At 40.2% G+C, this 25331-nt stretch overlaps 1 protein-coding gene across 11 annotated transcripts in view; it reads left to right on the top strand.

Annotated features, from left to right (window-relative positions):
• GUCY1A1 (guanylate cyclase 1 soluble subunit alpha 1) overlaps window positions 1-25331 on the top strand; it is a 72099-nt gene that overhangs the window by 3202 nt on the left and 43566 nt on the right. For 5 of the 11 annotated variants that reach the window (XM_019977702.2, XM_070769220.1, XM_019977708.2 and 2 more), the window contains exon 2: window positions 24060-24203. The exons of 4 other annotated variants lie outside the window; for them this stretch is intronic. The gene's annotated coding sequence lies outside the window, so the exon portion shown is untranslated. Of the gene's footprint in view, window positions 1-9830; window positions 9854-24059; window positions 24204-25331 lie in introns of those variants that run through there. 2 more of the 11 variants (XM_019977704.2, XM_070769221.1) reach the window with 2 other exon arrangements.

Raw genomic sequence — 25331 nt, 5'->3', positions numbered from 1 at the left:
AGTTGACTCATTTGACACTAGAGTAATTTTTTGGCTTTCCTGACTTACATATGCTTCTTCTGTTTTTCTCAAACGGTTTGGAAGTGTCTGACCTAGTTTGTTTCTCTGTCCCCTGAGTGTAGGCCAATAGGCTTGCACTTCCCATAGCCTTCAGGCTTATAGAGTATGAACGGAAGTATTTGCTAGGAGTGAGGGGTTTTAGGCCAGTCACCACCAGCAGCAGTAGTTTATAAAACTGGAGGGACTCTGGGCCATGTACCCCCGTGGGCACACCCCCTCACCTGGCACCCCCCCACAAAATTGTGATTATCAACTGCTTGTAGTTGCTTTCCTGGAATTCTTTCTGTTAATAATCTTTTGTTATTATTATTATTAAAATAAACCCTCCCTTGCAGAAAATCAAAGGCAACTCAAGTTAATTCACTCACCACCTCCTCCTCCTCACCACAGTAGGAATTAGTAAGAAGCCCAAAGAAGACAATGGCTTTGGGAGCGAGCACTCTGGGAAAGGGGTCTGGGCAGACCAAGGAAAACTTCTTCATTCTGAATTTTTTCCAGGTCTGACATAATTCTATTTGCCTTTTCGCTGTGTTGCCTTACATCAAAAATACCCATTCAGACAGGTAACCAGACAGAGAAAGACATTTATCATATGATGTCACTTATGTGTGGAATCTAAAAAGCTGATACAGAGGAACTGATTTACAAACCAGAAATAGGCCCACAGACACAGAAAACAAACCTATGGTTACCAAAGCAGAGAAGGGAAAGGATAAATTAGGAGTTTAGGATTAAAATACAAAACTACTACTTGATATAAAAACTACTTTATATAAACAAATACAAAACTACTACTACTTTATATATATAAAGCAGGTAAACAATGGAGACCTACTGTATAGCACAGGGAATTATACTCAATGTTTTGTAATAAATTATAACGGGAAAAGAGTCTGAAAAAGAATATACCTACATATGTGTGTGTGTGTGTGTGTCTGTGTATAACTGATCACTGTGCTGTACACGTGAAACTGAGACAGCTTTGCAAATAAACTATACTCCAATTTAAAAAAAATACCTGTTTATATATCTGCATCACTACCAAACTCAAATCACTCTCAGGCTGTTCATCCTTGGATTCAAGATGCCTGGCACATGGTGGGTGCCTAATAAGCTTAATTGTGTTATCTTCGTAATTATTTTTTTCTTCTTCATAGTTATCGATTCAAGTTTTTTGATGCGTTGGTACTGTGGGTATTTGGTTTGGGAATACTGTCTCTGGATTAGCATCTGTCTTGTGAGGAGCCTGCAGGAAAGAACACTGCTGTGCTTTTTTCCCATGGGGCTTGCAGCTGGTTCAGAGCTGCTTGTAACTGCTCATTCACCACTGCCCAACTACCTTTCGTCTTTCTAAGTTTACACCATTTACCCTCTCCCCATGACCTGTGCTTATTGACTTCCTGAACATTCCACTTTCCTTGAGAATCTACACTAACAGAGGATTTGTTTTCTACACTTTGACCAACTGTAATCGCCTATAACTTAATTCAACTTCTAAGCATTGGATCCACAGGACTGCAGTCCACCTCCCTGGGCCTTTCTGCCCAGCTGAAGATGCTGAGCATTTCATATTCTTTTTCTGACCTCAACCCCTTGTCCTTCCGATAAGCCCTTTTACTCAAAACCACTTACACCCTCCTCTCCGGTGACTACTCCTTAGCCATTTCCAATTTTCTCAGGTTTTTCTGTCTTTACTCAGTGCAATGATTTTGGCAAGAAATGTCAGCTGTGCTCCATTCCTCTGCTTTCTTGCTGCTAGACCTCTTAGCTCTTGATTCCCACCAACTTCAGCTTCAGGGGTGGTTAATAGCTCTAGGCAGTTATTTTATTCTTTCTTGGATAATTCCTATCAATTTCTCCATGAGACATGTGGCAGAGTTTTCCAGTCCAAATTATCTTTAGTTTTTTCATTCTTAGCAGGTGACCTTATTTCCAAATTCAAGGTGAATATTAAGATTGATTTAGCAAGCTCCTTACCAAGATTTATCTTGAATGTGGAAGGCATTCCTTTATTTGACCTGTTCTGAGCATAATAATTCTTTTCTTATATTGAGCTATACTATTTGCCTTTATAATATTCATATCCAAATTTTTACCTTTTAGAGTACTTATACAGAAAGCTTTTATATATAATATTTGAGACATGTATGGCTTCCCTGGTAACTCAGTTGGTAGAGAATCCACCTGCAATGCAGAAGACCCTGGTTCTATTCATGGGCCAGGAAGATCTGCTGGAGAAGGGATAGGCTACCCACTCCAGTATTTTTGGGCTTCCCTGATGGCTCAGATGGCAAAAGAATCCACCTGAAATGTGGGAGACCTGGGTTTGATCCCTGGGTTGGGAAGATCTCCTGGAGAAGGGAACAGTATTCTGGCCTGGAGCATTCCATGGATTGTATAGTCCATGGGGTCACAAAGAGTCGGACATGAGATCTCTATGGTAATGTTCATTTTCTTCAACTCACCCTTAATTGGCATAGTTTGAATATCTTATTATCATCAGGGAATTTCTCCTTTGGGTGCATTCTTGTTTTTCTGAAAATGTGGTCCTGAGAGCTGAAGCAAGACGAGAGGACTAACATAATTAATCTCTTCTAAATACCATATGGTAAATCATCCTAAAATCAAATCTGGTGTCTCTTCCACTGTATTTTTTGCATCCATACTACACTGTTTAATTAGGCATCTTTTTGCATTCTCCTCTGCACGTATACTTCTTTTCCTCAGTTTGCACATTTGGCCACTAAATGTGGGACTTTAAAAAATAGTTACTGCAACTAAATACAATCTTTACCTTTAGTTAGCCTATTGTTCCAGAGGGTCAGGATATTTTCGGATTTTAATTCAATGAGACAGGCTAGCTATTCTTCTTCATTTAGAGGCATGAGCAGATTTAATCAGGATACAATTAATACCTTCTTCCAATACCTGTACAGAATGGAGAACGGGCAGAACATTTAGCCCCAGATGCCTCCCCTCACGAGTCCCTAAATTAATCAGCCATCTTTAGAAGGCCGTTCATGTTGTGTTATGGTCAAGTAACTCATTCATCAGAGTTTACATTCCTTTGTGTGGCCCGAGTGGGTATATTCTGTGACAGACTTGATCAGATTCCTTGCTGGTGTGCATTTCCACTTTCTGCAGACTAGCTGTCAAGTAAACCTGTAAAAACAGAAGGAAATAACCCCTAGGCTCCTCTGTAATGATGGGTTCCTTGTGTCTCCCTAGCTGGTAGGTAACAATGCTTCACATTTTGGGTGTGTACAGACCATAATGTTGAGAATCTAGCCTGGAATCAGTGTCAAGTGCTCTTGGCTATAAAGTTGGTGGAATCTAACTTCTGTATTTTGAGAATTGAGACCATAGCAAGATTCCTTGCTCTCTATTAACCCTTCCTTCATCATAATGTTTTAAAAGATGATTTTAACTGTTCCCTTATCACATCCACACACGCTTTCAGTACTTTGTGGTGAGATTTTTCCAAATTAATGGATTTAAACTCTTTTGGAATATTTAACTTCATACTCTTGCTTGGACCTTAAATTTGTTACTTTGATTTTTGCCTTGCTTTTGCCAGGATGATGATATTTTCTTGAAGAGCTGAGATGAAACCATACCAGCATCCGGTAATTCTGCCTGTCAGTCAGGTAGCATCGTTTGAATATCTTTGCCGCCAGCAATCAGTGTGCTCTTCCTACAGCTAAAGAACACGGTTAGCACTTCTGTATCTGGCAATAAGAATGAGAATTGAAAGAACATTTTTTGAATTTGTGATTTTTCAAAACACATGATTTTTCGAAAGCTTCAGCTTACTTTATGTTTTAGGACACACTTTTCAGAGGTTAGTCCCTCTTTTGTACCTCATGATGAAGTGTATTATGGATTATGTATGTCTCTGAGGAAGATGCAAAGATTATGACAGTCCTGCCTGCCTGAAGTTAAAGTCCGTGTGTGAAAGATACCAGCACCAGAACAGTCTCAGAATTACACAGCAGCACTCAACTGAGAGACTGATATTTGTGCTGCAGTTGTATAAGTTCTCAAGAACCTCAGAAGCTGTAATCCCACAGGAGGGAGGTGCTGAAGAAGGCTTTCTGGGGAAGGTCTGGTGCTTAGGGGAGGTTTTACAGCAGGACGAGGTTGCTGGATGTTGCAGGACCTGTGGGGTATAAATATATGGGAGGGTGGAGAGTGTCAGAGGCAGACGAAAGGAAGGGGCCGTGCAGGAGGCAGCTGGGTGTGTAGGTGTGAGAGGTGTGCAAGTGTGTGTGAGTGTGTGAGGGTATGTGTGGGCGAGAGTGTGTGAAGGTATGTGTGTATGTGAGGATATATGAGGGTGAAAGTCTGTGAGGGTGTGAGAGAATGTTAGGGTGAGAGTGTGTGAGTGAGAGAGGGTGTGTGAGGCTGTGAATGTGAATGTGTGAAACCATTTATGGACGGAGAACTGCACGGGCAGTTCTTCACACCCCGCAGCTCTGTAGTGCCCCTTTGCAGGAAACGGGATGACATCCCATCCCTTTCTAGATTCCCTGCCCCTCTCTGGGTTTCAGGGGAGCTGGTACCTCCTCAGCCTTCACATCTCAATCTGGGCTCTGCTTCCCAGAACCTTAGTTACTCTTCCACATCTGCAAGAGCTTGTTATGTTTCTTTGCACCTCCCTGTTCATCCCTCATCCTATTATTATTGTCTGCTATAATTTATTTATTGGACTATAGTTGATTTACATGTTGTGTTAGTTTCAGGTATATAGCAATTTGAATTGGTTACACATATACATACATATATATCTATTCTTTTCAGATTCTTCACCCTTATACATTATTACAAAATATTGAGTATAGTTCCCTGTACTATACAGTAGGTCCTTGTTTATCTGTTTTATATATAATAGTGTGTATATGTTCATCCCAAACTCCTGATTTCTCTCTCCCTCCCTTTGCCCTTTGGTAGCCATAAGTTTGTTTTCTATGTGTGTGGGTCTGTTTTTGTTTTGTAAACAAGTTCATTTGTACCAGTTTTAGATTTCATGTATAAACAATATCATATGGTATTTGTGTTTCTCTGTCTTATCCTCTGCTGTAATCGCTTCCTGAATTGTCTGCAATGAGAGGAGGTACCATCTCAGGTTAGTTCCCATTCTGTTCACAGACATGTAATAGAAGTGCTCCAGAAATCATGAGCATTCGATTGAAATTGTATGATGTGAAATGGGCAGCTGGGAGCAGTGAGTGTTGGAGAATATTGGTAAAAAGATTTACAGTAAAATGGGGTTAGGTTACAAGATTGGGATGGCCACTGAACCTTTCTTCATTAGGTTATGTGAAATCATTTTGTTTTTTTGAGTTTTGGGGAAGGGCTGTGTGGCTTAGGCACCACTTTTAATTAGACTTTCATACATCAGTTTGAACACTTCAGAGTTTGGGGTGCACCTCTAGACGTAACAAGGAAATTGTGTGGCTCCTCACCTTGCATCAGGTGTTTCCATCCATGAGGTTGACAAAGCTTAGAACTTTAATACTCTGTCTTTTAAAAAGATTTGTTTACTTACTTGGCTGCATCGGATCTTTTGTTGCAGCGCACAGACTCTCTAACTGTGGCGCATGGGCTTAGTTGCTTCACAGCATAGGGGCTCCTCATTTCCCAACAAGGGATCAAACCTGTGTCCCCTGCAAGGCGGGGACTGCAAGGCGGATTCTTAACCCCTGGACCACCAGCAGAGTTCCAATGCTGTGTATTTTTATTAGATATGTTGCATTACTAGTCTAATTTTATATGTATGCACTGGAATTGTCAGCTCCTTATTTTCAATTTTCAACCATTTTGCAACTTCAGATATGCTCAATTATAACTAGTTAAATGATATGTGGCTCATATGATTAAGTTAAGTAAATATGGGACACAATTTCACTGTTTCATTAGTATAATATGAACTTTTAAGTTGTGTATTTGTGAATATAAAGCTTAACATAGGTTAATTCTTCACCATGGATGAAGAATTTAGAGGATTACAAATATAATGTGGAAGACACTTGGATAAACATACTAACATTATTGAGACTTGATGTGTCAAGATTTGAAGCAACAGATTTTTATGCTGGATTAGCACTGTATGTTTCCAAGTGTGATCAGCAAAAGGCAGTCCTCCCCATGAAAATTCTGGGTTAAAAATTCATTTTTTTCAATGTCTTAAAATATTTGCAGTCACTAATGATAATTAACATTCTTCTTTGTTCATCTCCACAGCAAATAACAGTTTCATATTCCACAGCCTCTATTTCTGGGTCTTTTTTGTGGGGACTGTTTATAATAATGTTCTTAAGCTCTTACTGTGTCATCTTATGCTAAAGAATTTTCCCAGTGGAGCAAGATGTGATAGTTTTGGATAGAGTCTGAGGGTAGCAGGTCATCCTAGCTGAAGTCACTATCTCTCACCACCTCTGTCCTAGTTTATCTTACGTAGGCTGGATTATCCCTACACCTCACTTGACGGCTTGTCCAGGAACAAGAAGACCGGGTGTCACAGGTGTCATAAGGTTACTCTACAAAAGTTTCTCTTCCATTGGTCTTGCCCCACAGTCAACTCTTTTGGATTGATCCATTCCTTTGGAGTGGACACGGGGTAACTGTTCTATATCTTTCTTCCCTATTAGTTTTCTTCTTTGCTGACGAAGGAATGTCTTAACTGGAGGTGGCTAGAACATTTTTGCTCACCTGCCTTGATTATCTATTTAAATCAAACCAAGTAAAATCTGTTTAGTTCTGCTTGTCTTAATATTGGCTCTGTTTCAGTGCATGGTGGATGTTGGGAGCTGGGGTGTGTCAATCTGTTTTACACACAGTAAAATGGCATTTGGCTTTTTTTTTTTTTTGCAGTAACTGTCCTTGATAAAAAAGCATTGGTCATTGCGTGAGTACCAAGAATTTTTGCTGCATGCTCGGTGTCACACAGCCTTTTAAGTGGTGTAGAAACCCCGTGGTGCTCACAGCATCAAGTGGATAATCTGACAGCATACTTTATGTCTAACTCTGGTCCCATGTTTCAGTCATGCTCCTACTTGAATACTGTGTTACAGCTATATTGTCTTGGCTGCAGTTTGTCACCAGACTCTCTTGTTTTGCCTTTTTCCTCTGCACAAATTTTTCTGCTCCTTGGAATCCTTTTTCTTGTTTCGTATGCTTTGTTGTTCTTACTTACTCAACAAGGCTCATCTTAAGTCATTTATTTGAGGAAGCACTTACCAAAGTACTGTGTCAGGGTTAAAAAAGGCTTTTCTGTGTCCCCATGACACAGAACACCTCATAATAGAGCACACTTTACTAAATTTGTGTGTTTTTATTCTGTCCATACACTGACTCCTACACGAGACTCTCCTTTATCGTCTAGTGTTGGCTTGTTTTCGTTTGATTTTGTTTTTAATTCCTGAAACCTCGTCCTTTAAAATGCAGTAATAGGTGCTTAATAAATAACTTGCAGGATGTATGAATAAATGAATGGTTGGATGGATGGGTAAATCCAGGAGTTCAGAGAGACAGAAAGATTAAAGATTTTACGTAGGTAGAATAATTATAAAGAAAGGTCTTAAAGAAAGCATGGGCTCCCCAGGGGGCTCTGTAGTAAAGAATCTGCCTGCCAAAGCAGGAGATGCAAGAGACGCAGGTTTGTTCCCTGGGTCTGGAAGATCCCCTAAAATAGGAAAAGGCAACCCACTCCAGTATTCTTGCCTGGAAAATCCTATCGACAGAGGAGCCTGGTGGGCTACAGTCCATAGGGCCGCAAAGAGTTGGACACAACTGAATGACTGAACACAAAGAAAGCACTTGTGATGAATTCCAGGACAGAATATGAACTTTAAGAGGAAAGTTATAGTCTTGTCCAGGATTGGAGAGAAGCATGCATCCTTGGTTGATGGAGAGTGAGTGTTAAGATGAGAGTAAAGCGGTGGTATAGCCACACAGTTAGTGAGACTTATAGTTTTTCATCTGTGAGCAGTAACTATGCATTTGGTAAAATAACTCACAATCAGTATATAATTGTTTGAAATAAAAAGGAATATATTTTCAATATTTAACACATTCAAGTTGTTCCAGTTGAAGTGTATGAAAAAATCCAGCTTTACCCTGAAGCACAATTGAAAAGAGAGGAGTGGTTTCATGTGTCTTAATACAGCTATAGATATTCTTTTGGTATAAAAATTTTGAAATTTGAGAAGTGATCATTTCATAAAGGTTGCTTGCCATATAGGATCTGAAGCCATTAAAATCCGTCTTTCTGTGAATGGAACCTTTGTTCCTGCATGAGTTTGGAACATCATGGTCACTGGAAAATTCTGGTCTCCTTGTTTTGCAGATCTTCCAGATGTTGACAAACTACACTTTATTATAGAATAGGAGAATAATCACATTAATTAACATCACCATGATCTCATCAAGAAAACTTGAAGTATTGGGAAGCTGTCCAACTGCCATGGTAGATGTACACGGGGCAGCTGTGGGTTGAGGAAGTTTTCCAGTTCCCTCTTTTCAAGCCAAAAATCTGTCCTTAAATAGAAGAAAACTATAAATAAATTATTCTTTAAATTAGAATAAATATTATTAAATTTTAAAATAATAACTGTTAAGCTGAAAATTTCAAATTAAGAAAAGTTACTATAATTTAATGTCACTGCAAAACAAAACCCACAAGAGTGGTTACTTCTTGTGTTTACAGGTAGGTGTAAGAACAACTTGGGAATTTCAGAATAATGATTTATTGGACAATAATGAAGTTAACAGAGATCAGAGCAAGTACAACCAACAATAGGGAGAAGGAGCACAGTAGAAGTTCTGAGAACAAACCGAGTTTACCTCCCCCAAATACATACATTTATAACATTCATACCCTAAAGCTCCTACCCTAGAAAAGTCTACACAGGCAGCATTTCATTAGTTGTAGAATGATGACATTGCAGCTGTCATGTGACTTCCAGGAAGCTGCACAGTGCCCTTGGGAGAGAATGAGAATGGGAAGGACACAGGGTGTCTGAGCGCTGGCATGAAGGCAGCTCTGACCTTGCACGTCCTGTAAGTGACTCTTGAGACATCCCCCAGGGTGTGCAGAACTTTGCACACACTGACAACTACTGCTTTGGTAACCAAGCCTTGAACAAAGAAACATCAAGGGGCTAGAAAGATATAAACCTAATTTCAGGCAATAATAGTCAACGTTCATTAAGTACATACTATATTCCAAGCACTGGGAAAACCAAATTACCCTTCTTGAACCCCCTGGGAATTGTTCTACCCTCATCATTTAATTTAAGATGCGGAAGCAAAGTCAAGAGCAGAAAAGTAATTTGCCTAAATATCATACATCAAATTAGTGGTGGAACCAGTCTTTTTAGCCAAGCATCTTCTAAAAACTATGTTTACCACCTTAACCACTTACATATAGGTGTTTCTGATGGTTTGCATATAATCAATAGTGTTTTTAAAATAGTCAGATTAGACTCTGTAGCATAATGAGCTTTAGAGTTAGGTTTTGATGGTCTATGAACTTCCAAATAAAACACATAAGACAAGAAAAATTAATACATTTAGTACAAATGATAGAAATATAGTTTAACTAAAATAAAAGTATCATTAAATTTTCCACCAGTCTAAAGTTATGACTATGATATTTAGGAAATTGTTTTCATATTAATTCTTAAAGAATATTTTGTTGGATTTACAACTTAAGGTAAAGAGAGTTTTTTTCTTCTTTCAGCCCATACATCTTTGTTGCACTATCTGCTAGTCTTTATTGCTTTGGTGAAAAGTAAGTACAGATCATATCACTTCCTCTCTGTTTCTTTTTCTTTAACCTCTGGATATGTTTTTAAAAGTTTCCTTTTTATCTTTGAATTTCAGAAGTCTGATAACATTATGCCTAGCTGTAGTTTTCTTTGTGTTTATCATGTATGAGTTTTAATGAACTTCTTGGATCTGTGTTTGATACTATCATCAAATAGAGAATGTTTCCAGCCATTATTTGTTCAAATATTTTTCTACTTCCATTTCCTCTCTTTTATTTTCTGGACTCTTAAATGCATATATGTTAGGCCTTTAGGTGTTGTCCTACAGATTTCAGATCTATTTGATCACTCTTTGTTCTCTTTGTGGCTTTGTTGGAGTTATTTCTATTAATTTGACTTCATGTTCACTGATCCTTTCCTCTGATGTTAAATGGAATTCTTTATTTCTGTTGCTGTGATTTTTAGCATTTCCAATTGTTTCTTTTTCTTTGCATTCTGTTTCTTAATGGAAACCCCCTCTTATGGCTGCTATTCAACTATACCACTGGATTCTAATGTATATTTCTCATGGTTGTTTTATTTATTTATTTAAAAATTTTATTTTATTTTTTAACTTTACAATATTGTATTGGTTTTGCCATATATCAAAATGAATCCACCACAGGTATACATGTGTTCCCCATCCTGAACCCTCCTCCCTCCTCCCTCCCCATACCATCCCTCTGGGTTGTTTTAAAGTTCTGTTTGATGACAGCATCTGGGCCAATTCTTGGTCTCTTTCTGTTGACTGTTTTCTCTTGATTGTGGGTCACTTTTTTCTTCCTCTCCTGATGTCATGTATCGGTTGTGTGTGTCATATACCACATATGCATCTTAGCTGAGGGGTTCTTGGTGTTCTGGTCTCTCCTGCAGCTGCTAAAAGTCTGATAAAAAGACTCTGACCTGTGGGAGATTTTGCATCTTCCACCACTTCTTCTGGAATGAAAATAGCACAGGTCTCATCTCTCCTGGGGCTTCTTGTCTATTTACTTTGGAATTTAGTTCATTTAGATTTCTTGTAGTCCTCCACTGAGTTTTTTTCCCTTAAACTTGGCTAAGGTACAACATATATTAATACAAACAACCTCAAATACAAAAAACAGACAATAATTAGATAAGATTTGATAGCTGTACACACGCATGAAACCACCACCACAATCCAGATAAAAATCACTTCTGTCATTTATCCTGTGTCCTTTTCCAATCAGCACCCTGTCCTCTATTTGCAGAAAATAGTTGTCTGTAGGTATAGGTTTGCTTGCAGTACTTAGATTTTATACAAAGTAATATTTCAGTGTGGACTCATGTGTGCAGTCCCATTCACTCACATAATGGTTTTGAGATTTATCTTTGTTACATGTGTCTGCTGGATAGTAGTCATTTTCACTATATGGCTATTCAGCATCTTTTTCATTCATTCCCGTGATTCAAGACATCTCAATTGTTTCCAGTTTTTGACTATTATGAGTAAAGCTGCTTCATGAATATCTGTGTTCAAGCCTTTGTTTGTATATATATTTACCTTCCTCATGAGTAATTACCTAGAAATGGAATAGCTGGGTGGTATGACAGGTTGTGTCAGCATTTCCAGAAACAACCAAACTGCTTTCCAAAGTGATTGTTCATTTTTTCATTCCCACCAGCAGTTTATGAAAAATTCCAGTTATTTCTTATCATCATAAAGTCTTGACATTGTTGCTTTTAAATTTTAGACATTCTAATGGGTTTTTGTCTCATGACTAATATTATTGACATAAAGAGATGTTTATTGGTTAGTATTAGGTTTAGGTGAGATCATAGGGTGGGAGTGTTACCAAGTACAAGCTCATACAGCTTGCCGCATGACAGGTCAATAAATCCAGCGATGAGTTGTTGGGACAAGGAATATTGGCTTTATTCAGAAAGCAACCAGATCAAGAAGATGGTGGATTCGTGTTCCAAAGAACCATCTTCCCTGGGTTTGGATTCTAGTTTCTTTTGTAAAGCAAAGAAGGGGAGGTGAGGCAGTAAAGTATAAAAGGTGATTTTTTGTTGTTGTTGTTCAGTTGCTCAGTCATGTCCTACTCTTTGTGACCTCATGGATTGCAGCATGCCAGGTTTCCGTATCCTTCACCATCTCCTGGAGTTTGCTCCAACGTGTCCATTGAGTTCGTGATGCCATCCAACCATCTCATCCTCTGTCGTCCCCTTCTTTTCCTGCCTTCAATCTTTCCAAGCATCCAAGGTCTATTCTAATAGAACAGAATAGAATAGAATAAGTCTGTGGCCAAAGTATTGGAGCTTCAGCTTCAGCATCAGTGCTTCCAATGAATATTCAGGGTTGGTTTCCTTTAGGAGTGTTTGGTTTGATCTCCTTGCTATCCAAAGGACTCTCAAGAGTCTTCTCCAACACCACAGTTTGAAAGCATCAATTCTTTGGTGCTCAGCCTTCTTTGTGGTCTAACTCTCACATCCATACATGATTACTAGAAAAACCATAGATCTGAATATATGGACCTTTGTTGGCAAAGTAATGTCTCTGCTTTTTAATACACTGTCTGAATTTGTCATAGCTTTTCTTCCAAGAAACAAGTGTCTTTTAATTTCATGGCTGCAGTCACCATCCACAGTGATTTTGGAGCCCAAGAAAATAAAGTCTGTCACTGTTTCCATTGTTTCTCCATCTATTTGCCATGAAGTGATGCGACCAGATGCCATGATCTTAGTTTTTTGAATGTTGAGTTTTAAGCTAGCTTTTTTACTCTCCTCTTTCACCTTCATCAAGAGGCTCTTAATAAATTATTGCAAATATTTTGTGGTTCAAGCCAGACCCTGGAGAAGATGGGTTAACTTTTCTTTCTTGCAGCCATTCACAGGTGGGCCTCCTCAGAATGTTTCTTGTGAGCTGAACAAAGGTATTCAGGCATGGGAAGCATTGTTCCCAGAGACAGTCCATTTTGTACACTTCCAGCTATTGGAATAGATATTCCAGCTATTGTACACTTCCATCCCTTTAGTAATTCATTTGTAGCAAAAGCAATAGAACACAAAGGGTAGAGAAAAAGAAACAGTTCCAATATGGAGTCAGATGTGTTCTTCCCTGTTACAGTAACTTGTGATGGGGTTGGTGCCCTTTTAACAAGAGACACCCGAGAATTATCATTCTCTCTGTCTCTCTTTCTCTCCCCTTCTTGTGAAGGCACTGTGAGAAGGTAGGCATCTGCAAACCAAAAAGACAGCTTTCACCAAAACTCATCCATGCTCACGCCATGACATTGGTCTCCCACCTGTAGAACCTAAGAAAATGCATTAATATTGCTCAGGCCACCCGGTTACCCAATATGGTGCTGTGTTATGGCAGCCTGTCTGAACACAATACCGTGACTGTCTTCAGATTCCCAACAAACACCTCTTTTTGAATAGTGCCCTCTTCTTTTTCCTTCTCAGCACACTTTTCTTATTTCTGCTTCTCCATCTGAACCATAACATCCTTAAGTATGAATATTCCCCAGAATCTTCCATTTGGCTCTTTTCTATTTCTTTTGTTGCCCTTTAACATTGAACAGTTTGAGTAAAAGTCCCGATTTGAATGACTTCCTGTATGTGGAGAACCACAGATTCATATCTCTAATCTGTTTTATGCTATTTAATTAAAGACTTGAATTTTTAGATGTATCTCTATCCATATGTCCCTCTTAACAGTTCACGATCCATGTGTACAAAACACAGTGGACCATCCTTCTCTCAACCTGGCTTCTGCTGCCAGTTTCTATTCATGGCACATCATCCTCCCAGGCAGAACTTGAGTCATCCTGCTCCTCGGACCTAGTCAGTTGCCACTGATGCCAACTTTAATTTTGGACTATCTCTGGCACCATCCTTTCCTGCACTCCCCACAACTTCCTGTATCCCCTCCGTTCACCCACACTGTCCTTCTTTCACAGCATGCCCTTCTGCTCATGACTTCACGTCCAATCTCTCGTCATTTTCAAATGACCTTAGTGAACTTCATGCATTTCTATGTGCGATGAGATTTTTTTCTCTTCCCCAAAAGGTAAACATTAAATAATAAAATGGAAAAGGAAGATAATTGATAAATATAATAAAAATGAATAGGACAGCTCATACAAAACAATAAAATAGAACAGGAAAATATATAGAAAAATATTTTCAAAATAATTTCTTCTCTAGTTGTTACATATTTGTGTTTGTGTTGCATGTACAGAAGGACCTAGGGAAAATAAAGGGAAAAGATGGAGTGACCCATATAATAAGGACTTAATACCTCTATATCCTTTCCGTGTTTATACCAGATGACTCCAAGCTGATAGTCTTGTCTTTTAATTTCAGCATAAAATAACTTACTAGAAGCCTACAGCTGGATAAATTGTGACCTGCACTGGCTTGTTAGATTAAGGCTGGAAACATACTTAATTTTCAATTAAGGGGCAGAGACAGGGTAATGAATAAGTCAGGCTATTTAGAAAATATGTTTGGAGAATTAAAGAAAGACTAAAGATAGCTTCTTGAGAAAGTGCAAAAGGTGATGAGAAAATCATGAAAAAGAGCCTGGGGAAATGTTTTAGAAGCTGTAGATGCCAAAACAGTTTTATAGTGTGCGTTCATATTGGTGTGGTATGAAGATGAAGTGTAGCATGTACAGTAACTTTCAGGTGTGAAACTTGAGCTCAGAGTACCAAGTGTGAAGTTCTTGAAGCCATTGCAGCTTCGGTGGGGGGCCCACAGAAAGTGGGGGCTTCCCAGCCTCTCAGTTGAGGAGGCGATCAGAGTGCATGGGAGTGAACTCTGGACTCCAGGTCAAATGGCCTCCCTTTCAGAGTAACCTCTGACCCTCAGCAGCTTTGGATTTGGGCCAAGTCACAAGAATCTGGATTTCTGTTCTGCCATCTGTGAGTGGGAAGGATTGCAGTAAATAATCTCTAATGTCTCTTCAGGCTCTGAGCTCGTGTTATGTAAATGCTGTGTCTTTGTGTAAACAATACTGAAATGAAGGAGAAGCATTGTTTGGGTTCACTGTGAACAGGAAGGTTTCTTGGAACTTTCCCTGTTTCCAGGCAGTTAGAGATGAGAAGGCCTTAAAACAATGTTGTTGTGGTTTTAGATTTAATGGGAAAGGACTCACTCTCTCAACATGTCCTTTGCGGTATCCAGATATATACCTGCAAACCCATGCTCAGAAGCCAAGTGTCATTTCTGGTAATGATTTCTTTTGAACCAATGTGGCTGAGACGGTAAAGAATCTGCCTGCAATGCAGGAGACCCGGGTTCGATCCCTGGGTCAGGAAGATCTCCTGGAGGAGGGCATGGCAAGCCACTCCAGTATTCTTGCCTGGAGAATCCCATGGACGGATGAGCCTGGTGGACTATAGTCCATGGGGTCTCAAAGAGTCAGACACAGCTGAGCTGTCTAACACCTTCAATCATAATGTAAAAATTCAGAAAGAATTGAATTTCAGTTGGAATTTGCTGCATTTCTTTGGCTGACCTGGTTCCAGCATAAGCTTCAAGCATTGTGTGTCAGTGTCAATGACAAAAGACTATTTTCTGTCTCAAGAATAAGAAAGAGCTGAACAGAACACTTGAGAAGTCCCTTTCCTGCCCAGTGGCCTCTAAACGGTCAGTGGCCTGTGCCCCGTGGACCTACCAGAGAGACTCTCCTCCGGTGTTGCCAGGACGGAGCCCTGGTTGAATGGTAGGGGAGGGGAGGGAGTCTTACTCAAAATCTCTCTTCTGTGTCAGCGTTACTCCAATGCACCTCTATTTTTTCACCTTTGTTAGTCTTTTCCTTGGGATTTTAAAGGAAAATTTCTCAGAAAAATATACTTTCCCATAATTTATTCCTCTGCTTTACTATAAAGACCCCTTGAGTGTGTTAGAGACACTCACAGACTTTCTAGTTGTCTTCTGACCATACTTGCTTCCCCAAACCATAGAGATAAAAGTAAAATTTTGCACAGAGGGGTCTCATGAGAGTTCACGGGGTCCTGAGAGGGCATCTCACACCTGCATTTCTGGGATGTCCTGGCTTCATTCCTTCAGTCCACAGGCCTAAGGGCAGGTATATACTGGTGGAGACTGTATGTACTGGTGGAGGAATTTGAGGAATAATCCCTGTGATATAGAAAAGGTCCCCCATTTATCAAAGGCACCCTAGCACGTTGGGTTTATAATCAGATGGGCCTGGGTTCACTTCCTGTTTCTGCCACTCACTAGCAATGATCAAGGACAAATAATCTATGTTTTAGATTCTTTTTATGTAAAAGATATAAATACACACCCCTCATAGGCTGGTAGTGATGATTCAAGGACATAATGTATATGATGTTTTATAAGATCAGCAAACTGATTCTATAAAGGATCAGACAGTAAATAGTATAGGCTTTGGTGGCCTTGGGGGTCTCTCGCAATTACTTGGTTCTGCCGCTGTTCCAAAGCTGCAGCTTTAGGCCACGTATAAATGAATGAACTTGTAAACATGAAAACCCCTGTTTTCCCTATATTATCGGTCCTTCACTTCCAACACCAAATGTGTGTGTTTCCTCTCCCCAGAAATTGCGACACCAGCTGGGTGTCATACAGTTTAATTCAGTTCTGAGACCATATCCCTAGAGTTAGTGTCGGGATCCCTTAGGTTGAGGGCACAGTCCCACAAGACTGCCCCGGCTTCAGATCCTAATCTCACATTCATGCCTCTGGTGCTTCTGACCAACTAACCGTGAATGAAAGGTCCGCACATCTCCCCTCTCTGTGTTCCATAATAGCCAGATGAGCTTACAGAATTCAGGAAAATAGCTTGCTTACTGTATACGCATTTATTATAAAAGAATACAATTCAAGAATAGTCAGATGGAAGAGACACACAGGGAAGGTGTGGGGAAGGACCTGGAACTTCATGGGCTCTGGATGCCCCACCTTCCTAGCACCTCCACATGTTCCCCAGCCCAGGAGCTTGCCACCACAGTTGGGTTTTTCTATGGAGGCTTCATTATGTAGGCATGATGGTTAAATCATTGGTCATCATTTGCAGAGATGTGGATGGACTTAGAGACTCACACAGAGTGAAATAAGTCAGAGTAAAACAAATATGATGTAATATCACTTACACATGGCATCTAGAACAATGGTGCAAATGAACCTTTTTGCAAAGCAGAAAGAGAGACACGTGTGGATACCAAGGGGGTAGGGGTGGGTGGGATGAATTGGGAGATTGAGATTGACATATACACACTACTATGTATAGAATAGATAACAAATGGGAACCTACTGTATAGCGGGGGAACTCTACTCAGTGCTCTGTGGTGACCTAAATGGGAAGCAAATCCAAAAAGGGGGGATGTATGTACACATATGGCTGATTCACTTTGCTGTACAGCAGAAACTAACACAACATTGTAAAGCAACTACACCCCAATAAAAATTAATCAAAAAAATAAAAGTGCAAAAAAAGAAAAATCATTGGCTATTAGTGATTAACTCAAACTTCAGCCTCTCCTTCCCCTACCCACCAGAGATCTGGGTGGGATGCAAAGTTATAACCCTCTAACCCCAGGTTGCTTGCTGTGTCCTAGGCGACCCAGAGACCCTGGCCACCAGCTACCTCATTAGCATTAAAAAAAGACCATCACTCTGGAGATTCCAAGGGTTTCGGGAGCTGCGTGCCAGGAAACTGAAAAGAGCAAGAGTGGGCAGAGACCAGATATATATTTCTTATTATGGCACAACATGGCCGTGTTCCAGTGAGACTGTATTTATGGACATGGAAATTTGAATTTCATGTTGTGCTCATTTATCATGAAATTTTCTTTTGGTTTTCCTTCACTTTATCATATGAAGACCATTCTCAGGACAAGGGCTGGGCAAAAACAGGCAGCAGGCTGGATTTGACCCACAGGTCATGGTCTGCCAGCCCCCTGAGTTTCCGGGTCTTCCTCGGGGCTGATTTACCTTCCTCTGACCCTCCCACTATTCCAGGGCCAGCATCTCTTCCACCACCCACGCCTCCGTCATGATGCATTTCTTCCTGGTCTCCTTGTTTTGCTCTTTGCTGGTTTCCATGTGGCCAGGCCTATATGTCTTGATTAATTTGCTCTTGGTTAGGCTGAAGAAGGTTCCATCTCCAGCAGAGCTTACAAGTCTTAGGTTTTTATGACTCTATTAGTTTGTGGTCCTTTTTTCTCAAGGATCTTGGTAAAAGTTCCAAGGGCTGGACTAGAAGAATCAAGACTCACTATTGTATCTTCTTCCAGAATCTTCCTTCCAAATCTGATAGGTTAGACCTCAGATAATTTGACTTTCTTCCACTGTAGAGTGAGTCCATGCTCATGAGGTCACCCTTCTTTCCCATCAAGGAGAAGTCACTTGGATGCCTCCTCATTCAAAATATTAAATCAGATGCTCCACAGATGTGACAGTCAATACCAGAATTGACTTTACTCTTCTCACAAACCTATTTTAGTCGGATGTTGGGTGACTTATCTTGATTTCACAAGTATCTTAAACATTTGCCTAAGTGTCTCACCTCTCCCTCCTCATCACCTAAACCTTTCTACAAAATAAACCAACTTTGAGAGGTAAATAGAAAAAAGGGTTACCACTGAATCAATTTTGAGAAGAACAGGTAACTTATAAAAGCAAAAGCTGGAGATAAGATTCTTTGTATAATAAACACGAACCATTTGTCAATCTAGCATTCTAGGAAAAGAAAATCAGATACCATGGGATTCCTGTTTTAGCTTGGTTTTAATTTTAAAATGTTCCACATTGGAAATAATTTGGATTTATTGAAAGCAGTATGCACTGCAATGACATAAGATTTGCTTGACTGATATAACGTTTGGTTTAATGAGTGGAAAAAGAGATTTAAAATCTAGCATAGTTCTTCAATGTTTATTCTAATATTTTATTAAAGAAATTTGGCATGCAACTTATTAGTTAATAGAATTACATAAGATGAAACCAAAATAGAATCTTAATGTTCTGGGTTATGCTGTATACTCCATTATTTTGTAATTCAATAAACAGAACCCTAACTATTGACATAGATACGACTTTCTTGGTATGCTGTAATGTTCTTCAAGTGGAGAATGTTTTCTGTATTTGTGGTACACTAAGCACCTGCTATGGAGAAGGCAATGGCACCCCACTCCACTACTCTTGCCTGGAAAATCCCATGGTTGGAGGAGCCTGGTAGGCTGCGGTCCATGGGGTCGCTAAGAGTCGGACACGACTGAAGCGACTTAGCAGCAGCAGCAGCAGCAGCAGCAAGCATCTGTTATAAATGAGGTTACTTGGCTTTGAAAAGTGATGATTAAAAGTGGCATAGGTTTAACATATTACCTGTCTTTCTGAGAAGATAGAATACATTTGTCAATCATTTATTTAGTTACTTCTGTGAGCCTGACTATCCTGTGGAATGCTTTTGCATAACTTTTCCCTAATCATTCATATACCCCTGTTTCCTCATCATTTTTTGGGCAAGGTAATAGAAGCTCAGTGAAGTTAAGAAAATGATTCAGTATCACCCTATTGCTGAGAAGTAATTGGGATGCTTGACTTCACAGCACATGTAGGAAATAGTTATTAGAATACCTATTTCCATATGGAGAGAGTTGGGGTGGATTAGCCTAGGAATTTCGGAGAAGGCAATGGCACCCCACTCCAGTAGTCTTGCCTGGAAAATCCCATGGATGGAGGAGCCTGGAAGGCTGCGGTCCATGGGGTCACTGAGGGTCAGACATGACTGAGCAACTTCACTTTCACTTTCATGCATTGGAGAAGGAAATGGCAACCCACTCCAGTGTTCTTGCCTGGAGAATCCCAGAGACGGAGCATCCTGGTGGGCTGTCGTCTATGGGGCCTCACAGAGTCAGACATGACTGAAGAGATTCAGCAGCAGCAGCAGCAGCTTAGGAATTTGACTAAAATCAGAGTTGATAAAGGGTAGAGTCAAGAAGTAAACACACAGCCTTTGGTGTCAGAACCTAACTCAGCCTTTGGTCCTGGAATCTGACGTGGGTCCACGCACCTGGTCCGTTTTGAAAGTTTCATCAGTGTTTACTACCTGAATAGTAATGAAATCTATAGTCTTAGCGAATGTGACTTTATTGTTTTTTTCCCTAAGTAATTAAGTAGGATTTCACCTTACTTGTAAATTTCAATCAAACACTGTTGAAATACAGGCATTTCTCATACAACATGATACAAGTATTCCTAAAAATCTCTGTATGCTGCAAAATTATGCACTAAAAATAAATGGACTTATGGGAAGAAAATGTGTTGAAGTGAAACCAATCAACACTTACGGCACTAGCTAAAGCTATAACAGTCCTAACAAACATACAAGCTTAGTTAAAAAGACAAGCTGAATTCTGATGAATACCTCACTACAGTAATTATAGGACTGGTTTAAGGGGAAGAGGTAGCTTGATGGGAAGGAATTATAGGAAAGTGAAGAGCCTGATGAGTTATTGAGAAAGGGAACTAAACAAGGAAACTGTATCAAGACAGGGTGTATATTCAAGCTGAGCTGCGGGGATTTGCAGGTGTGAATGGGGGTCTAGTTGACCCCTATTTTACACTGACATTATCCCCCATTAGTGAATATGAGCCAAACCACATCACAGAAATACACAGTATTTATCTGCAAGTAGATGAAAACAAAATGGCTTTATATAGGGTATAAAGGAATCACTTATCTCTTGTAACTCTGCAGAAGAATCACCATATTTTCCATAAATATATTCATAAAAAGATGAAGTCATCGTAAGGAACTATTTGAGCAGTATAAGTATGATGTGGATTCTAGGAAGAGCTGGAAAATATTCCACATATTTCTGGAACAAAATATTGAAACATTTATCTGATTTCCTTGTGATCTGCCATTAAGAGGGTATGATATTTAATTTGAAGAGATACTAACTGTATGCACTCAGATTTCAGTGATAATCCTGGTAGAGAGGTTTAAAAGCGGATATTTAGAATTTATAGTCCCCAAAGTTTTGCTCTTTAATTAGCCATAAAGCATCCTGTAACAGTTTGCTATAAAAATTGAGAATCAAAAAGTGATAATTCTTAAAGTTAAAATCTCCCAGCTCTAGAGTATCAACATTGCTCTTATTTCAAAGTTGTCACTGCTGAATCTAAGAAAGGTATGGATCACGCCCACCTTATTTTTAAGAAAGAATTAATGTAGTGTGCTAAGCATTTGTGTCCGGTGCTATAGCTTTAGCAAAGCAGTTATTTTCAGGAAAAGGAGAGTTCTTGTGTTTTGGGTCCCCAGGACTGACGTTGCCATGACCTTTAGAGGTAACTTCCTTGTTCTGCGGGGGGTGACCAGCATGGGCTCTTAGTAACAAAAATTTAAACTAAGCATCTTCCGCTTGTGCAGAGAGCTGGAACTGCCTTGCACTGTGGAGGTCAGTAGCCGGCCTGGAATCTGAACTGCTGTTGGCTTGCCCATGTCTGGGCTTTGGAATAAGGAGGAGCTGCTTCCCTAAAGAAGGCTTCAGAGGAGAATTGGAGCAGCCCAGTCCCCATGAATGGTCATGTAATATTGCAAACCCCACATCTGGGCTTGGTTATGACTGAATAACCTGGTCTTGGGAAGTGAGCTGTGGACAACTTTAAAGGGAGCTTTTCTGGATCCTGGTCTCCCCTGGGCTATGGCTTATTGATAAGGTGAGTTGGGAGCCTATGGGCTCCCTTGCCTTCAGCCCCACGTCCCACCAGGAGATGAAGCCTGTGGGTTCTCTCTCGGAGATGCTTCAGGATTGATCTGCTTTTTATCCGCACTGGGGCCACTCTGATCCAACCTAGATCAGCCGCCTGTCCAACTCTGACCTGTCCCTCATCCTGCATTTCAGATAATCTCTTGAAAATACAATGATATTTTCACTTCTTAGTCACCTAGCTTTTAGAACAGACTGGTGGCTTAGGTAGCATGGTTTACACGCCCCCTCCATCTGTATGTCCTGACCGCCACTGGCTCATCTGCATCACCTTCCCCAGGTTCTCCCTGGCCGCACGCTTCGGCTGGGCTGGGCCCGTTCATTTCCTGGGATGTGCCCTGGTCTGTCCTCGCCTCCAAGCATGCTCGCTGTTTTCTCTGGGGCTCGCTTCTCTCGGCTCACAGTCACCATTCAGCTTGGTTGTCTCTTCCTCCTGGGACTGGATTGGGATCCCTGGTGTCACTCCCGGAGTGCGGTGTGCACCCCCTTTGATAGCACACGTCACACTTGGAGCTGCGTGTCAGAAGTATTTTCCTAAAGGAGTCCTCTTACACTGTTGCTAGGAATTTCAACTGGGACACCACCATGGACAGCCACTATGAACAATGTAGAGATGCTTCCTTTAAAAACTAAAAATAGAAGTACCATATGATCTAGCAACCCCACTTCTGGGCATATATCTGGGGAAAACCATAATTCAAAAAGATCATGCATCCCAGTGTTCACAGCAGCACTATTTACAATAGCCAAGACATGGAAACAACCTAAATGTCCATCAACCAAAGAATGGATAAAGGAAACATGGTGCTTTTATACAATGGCATATTACTTGGCCGTAAAAAGGAATGAGATAATTTCATTTGCAGCAACGTGGATGGACCTAGATATGATGATACTAAGTGAAGTAAGTCAGAGAAAGACAACTACCATATGATATCACTTATATGTGGAACCTACAATATGATACAAATGAACTTATTTGCAAAGCAGAAACAGACTCACAGACATAGAGAACAGACTTATCGCTGCCACAGGGGAAAAAGGATGGGAGGGGGATAAATTAGGAGTAAAAAATTAAAAATAGTCTAGTCTTCCTGCTAGATTGTAAGCTGCCCCTGACTATGATGCCTTTTGCCCATGGCTCTGCCCTTGCACCTGGAAGAATGTCCCACATATAGTAGGCCACTCATAAATGCTTGTTGAGTAGACTGGAACGTGAACAAATGAAGGGATGAAGCGGGAAGCAAGACGCAAGCCAGTGCATCAAAGAATCTGTGAGAATGGAGCTTACGAAAAGCAAAATGCCAGGGGAAGGTCAGGTGTGTTTGGAGGTTTAACTTTCAGGAGCTCATGGCTGAATTTAGCAAGGAGGTTTGGGTGACACGGTGAAAGCAAAGCCAGAGCCTGATCGGTGGAAGAATAAATCTTGTGTAAACGGGCTGAGTGCTGCACGGGGCTGTGACTGGAAAAAGCAGCAGAGCTGGCATTGGAGCTGGGAGCAGGGGCGGCATGAAGGAAGCCGGCTCTCCCCTGCCCTTTCCCTCCAGTCAGGGAGGCACAGTTTTTCTACTACTTTGTCCAGCTTCCCTGGTCTGTCACAGGGGACTGTTCTGTAAATATTGCTTCCTGCCAAGTGAAAAGAAACACATTTTGAAGGCCTGATTTTTGAAATATTATTGAACAATTTTTCAGCTTTGGAGGAATGAAAACGTTCGATGTTCTGAATGTTAAGCTGCCTTCTTGACATTTGTTTATGAAGATGGTTGTTACAATTTGGGTGGGGCATGCACACTTTATCCTTACCGAGGGGGTTTGTTTTGAAGGTCTCTCTTTCAGCTACTGTTCTATATCTGGACTTTGGAATTTAATCTTAAAACACATATTTCTTGAATCACAGATTTCGGTATGGCTGGGTGCTAAGCCTGGCATGTGACCTGCTATTGTAAAACAAGCTTTCTGTGTGAGAGAGTACGTGTGAGGTGCTTCCCCCCCGCACTTCCCACCTCCCGGGTTTTTCACATGTGGAAAACAAGGGTTTGTGCTTAATTGTTTCCTTAGAGGTTAATGATGGAGTATCTCATTACCTACACAGCAATGCATCCTGGTTATTTAAAAAAAATTATATTGGAGTATAGTTGATTTATAATGCTGTGTTAGTTTCAGGTGTACAGCCAGTGAACAGTTATACATATACATATATATATACTGTTTTTGCATCCTGGTTATTGATATGAGGTCAATAGGTCTTTATTGTCACTCTAGAGGAATTAATAACTTACCAGTAAAGGGAGAAAGCATTCAGTCAATTTGGAGGCTGTTTAATCATCAGCCTGGGGGATGGCAAATACCTCTTTGAATTTCTGAGAATATCTCTCCCACTGCCTGCCAAGGCCTTGTCACCAAATTTATCACTTCAATTCACTTGTTTTTTTCCCTCCCATGTCACTACCACATCTACACCCAGCTCTGTACTGCATTCAGGAACTGACCCAACCATTTCTGAAGTTGCTGCTGATGTTTTACAAAAGAATCATCACTGGTTCCCTTGAAGAGCATAGTCTGTCTTCCTGGCAACCTGGCAAATGACTGACAAACACGAGTCTCCAAGGTATTGGCATTGGCTGCATCTGTTCGTAGTGTAATTTCATCAGCTGCACAGACGAGGGACGCTAATTAGTTTGTTGATACATATGTGATTTAATGAGACTAAACACTTAACTGATCTTGAAGTAAGCACAATTTGTTTCCTGTTGCTGTTTTTACTTTACTTAAAAAAAAAATGTTAGGCACATTGGCTGGAAATTAGAGCACTGTGTCATATTGGAGAAAAAAGAATTTCCAGGAAGTCTGACTGGTCAGTTGTGTCCTGCTCTAATGAGATTGAAGAGAAGAGGATAAAATATTGGGTTTGAGAACAAGGGTTGAAATCCAATTTAAATAGAAGATTAAGCATAATGGAAGAATTTTCATAAACTACATTATGTCGGAATCCTCTGTCCAATACTAAAATTATAATATGTACCAGAATAACTGATTTTAGGAAGAAATTCCAGACCCGCATCAGCTCCAACATATAATCTATTTTTATGGCCTTTTTTTAAGTGCCCTCTTTTCTAGTTATTGTATTATATTTTTATGTAACTGAAACTATGACATTCAATTAATAAAATTTTTCTTCCTAAAAATTCACATAAAATAATGGTATTTTGATTTTTATTAATAAATATTTATTTAGAATTATCTACTAGACTCTTCTTAATTACTTTCAAGTTGTGCAAAACTGAATCCAGAGAGGTTCTCTATTTTGGGACTGGGAAGAGGTGATGAGGAAGTAACTCTAACCCCATGGTTAAAATTATATTTGTATTAAAACGCTTCATCTAAGTTGCTTAGCTTTTTGCAAACACGAGTCAGTACTATGGTCTGTGCAGCCTGTTTTCATGGGACCATGTCCATGCTCTCTCCTCTGTGTATCTGCTGCAGTGGCAGAGTTGAGGCATTGACCACAAGCTGAAGTGACCCACTCTGCCTTTATGGGGAGGTTGGACCCCTGATCTACACCATGCCGGAGGACAGGAGTTGATAAGTAGTAATATGAGACGTGGGTTTTATCCCTGGACGGAAAGATCCCCTCAAGTAGGAAATGGCAATCGACTCCAGTATTCTTGGCTGGAGAATCCCAAAGACAAAGAAGCCTGGCGGGCTACAGTCCATAGGGTCACAAAGACTCGGACAG

Source organism: Bos indicus, chromosome 17, assembly GCF_029378745.1.
Source record: "Bos indicus isolate NIAB-ARS_2022 breed Sahiwal x Tharparkar chromosome 17, NIAB-ARS_B.indTharparkar_mat_pri_1.0, whole genome shotgun sequence".
NCBI classification, from domain to species: Eukaryota; Metazoa; Chordata; class Mammalia; order Artiodactyla; family Bovidae; genus Bos; species Bos indicus.
Note: the sequence above shows the minus strand (reverse complement) of the source record. Positions and strands in the feature narration are given on the sequence as shown.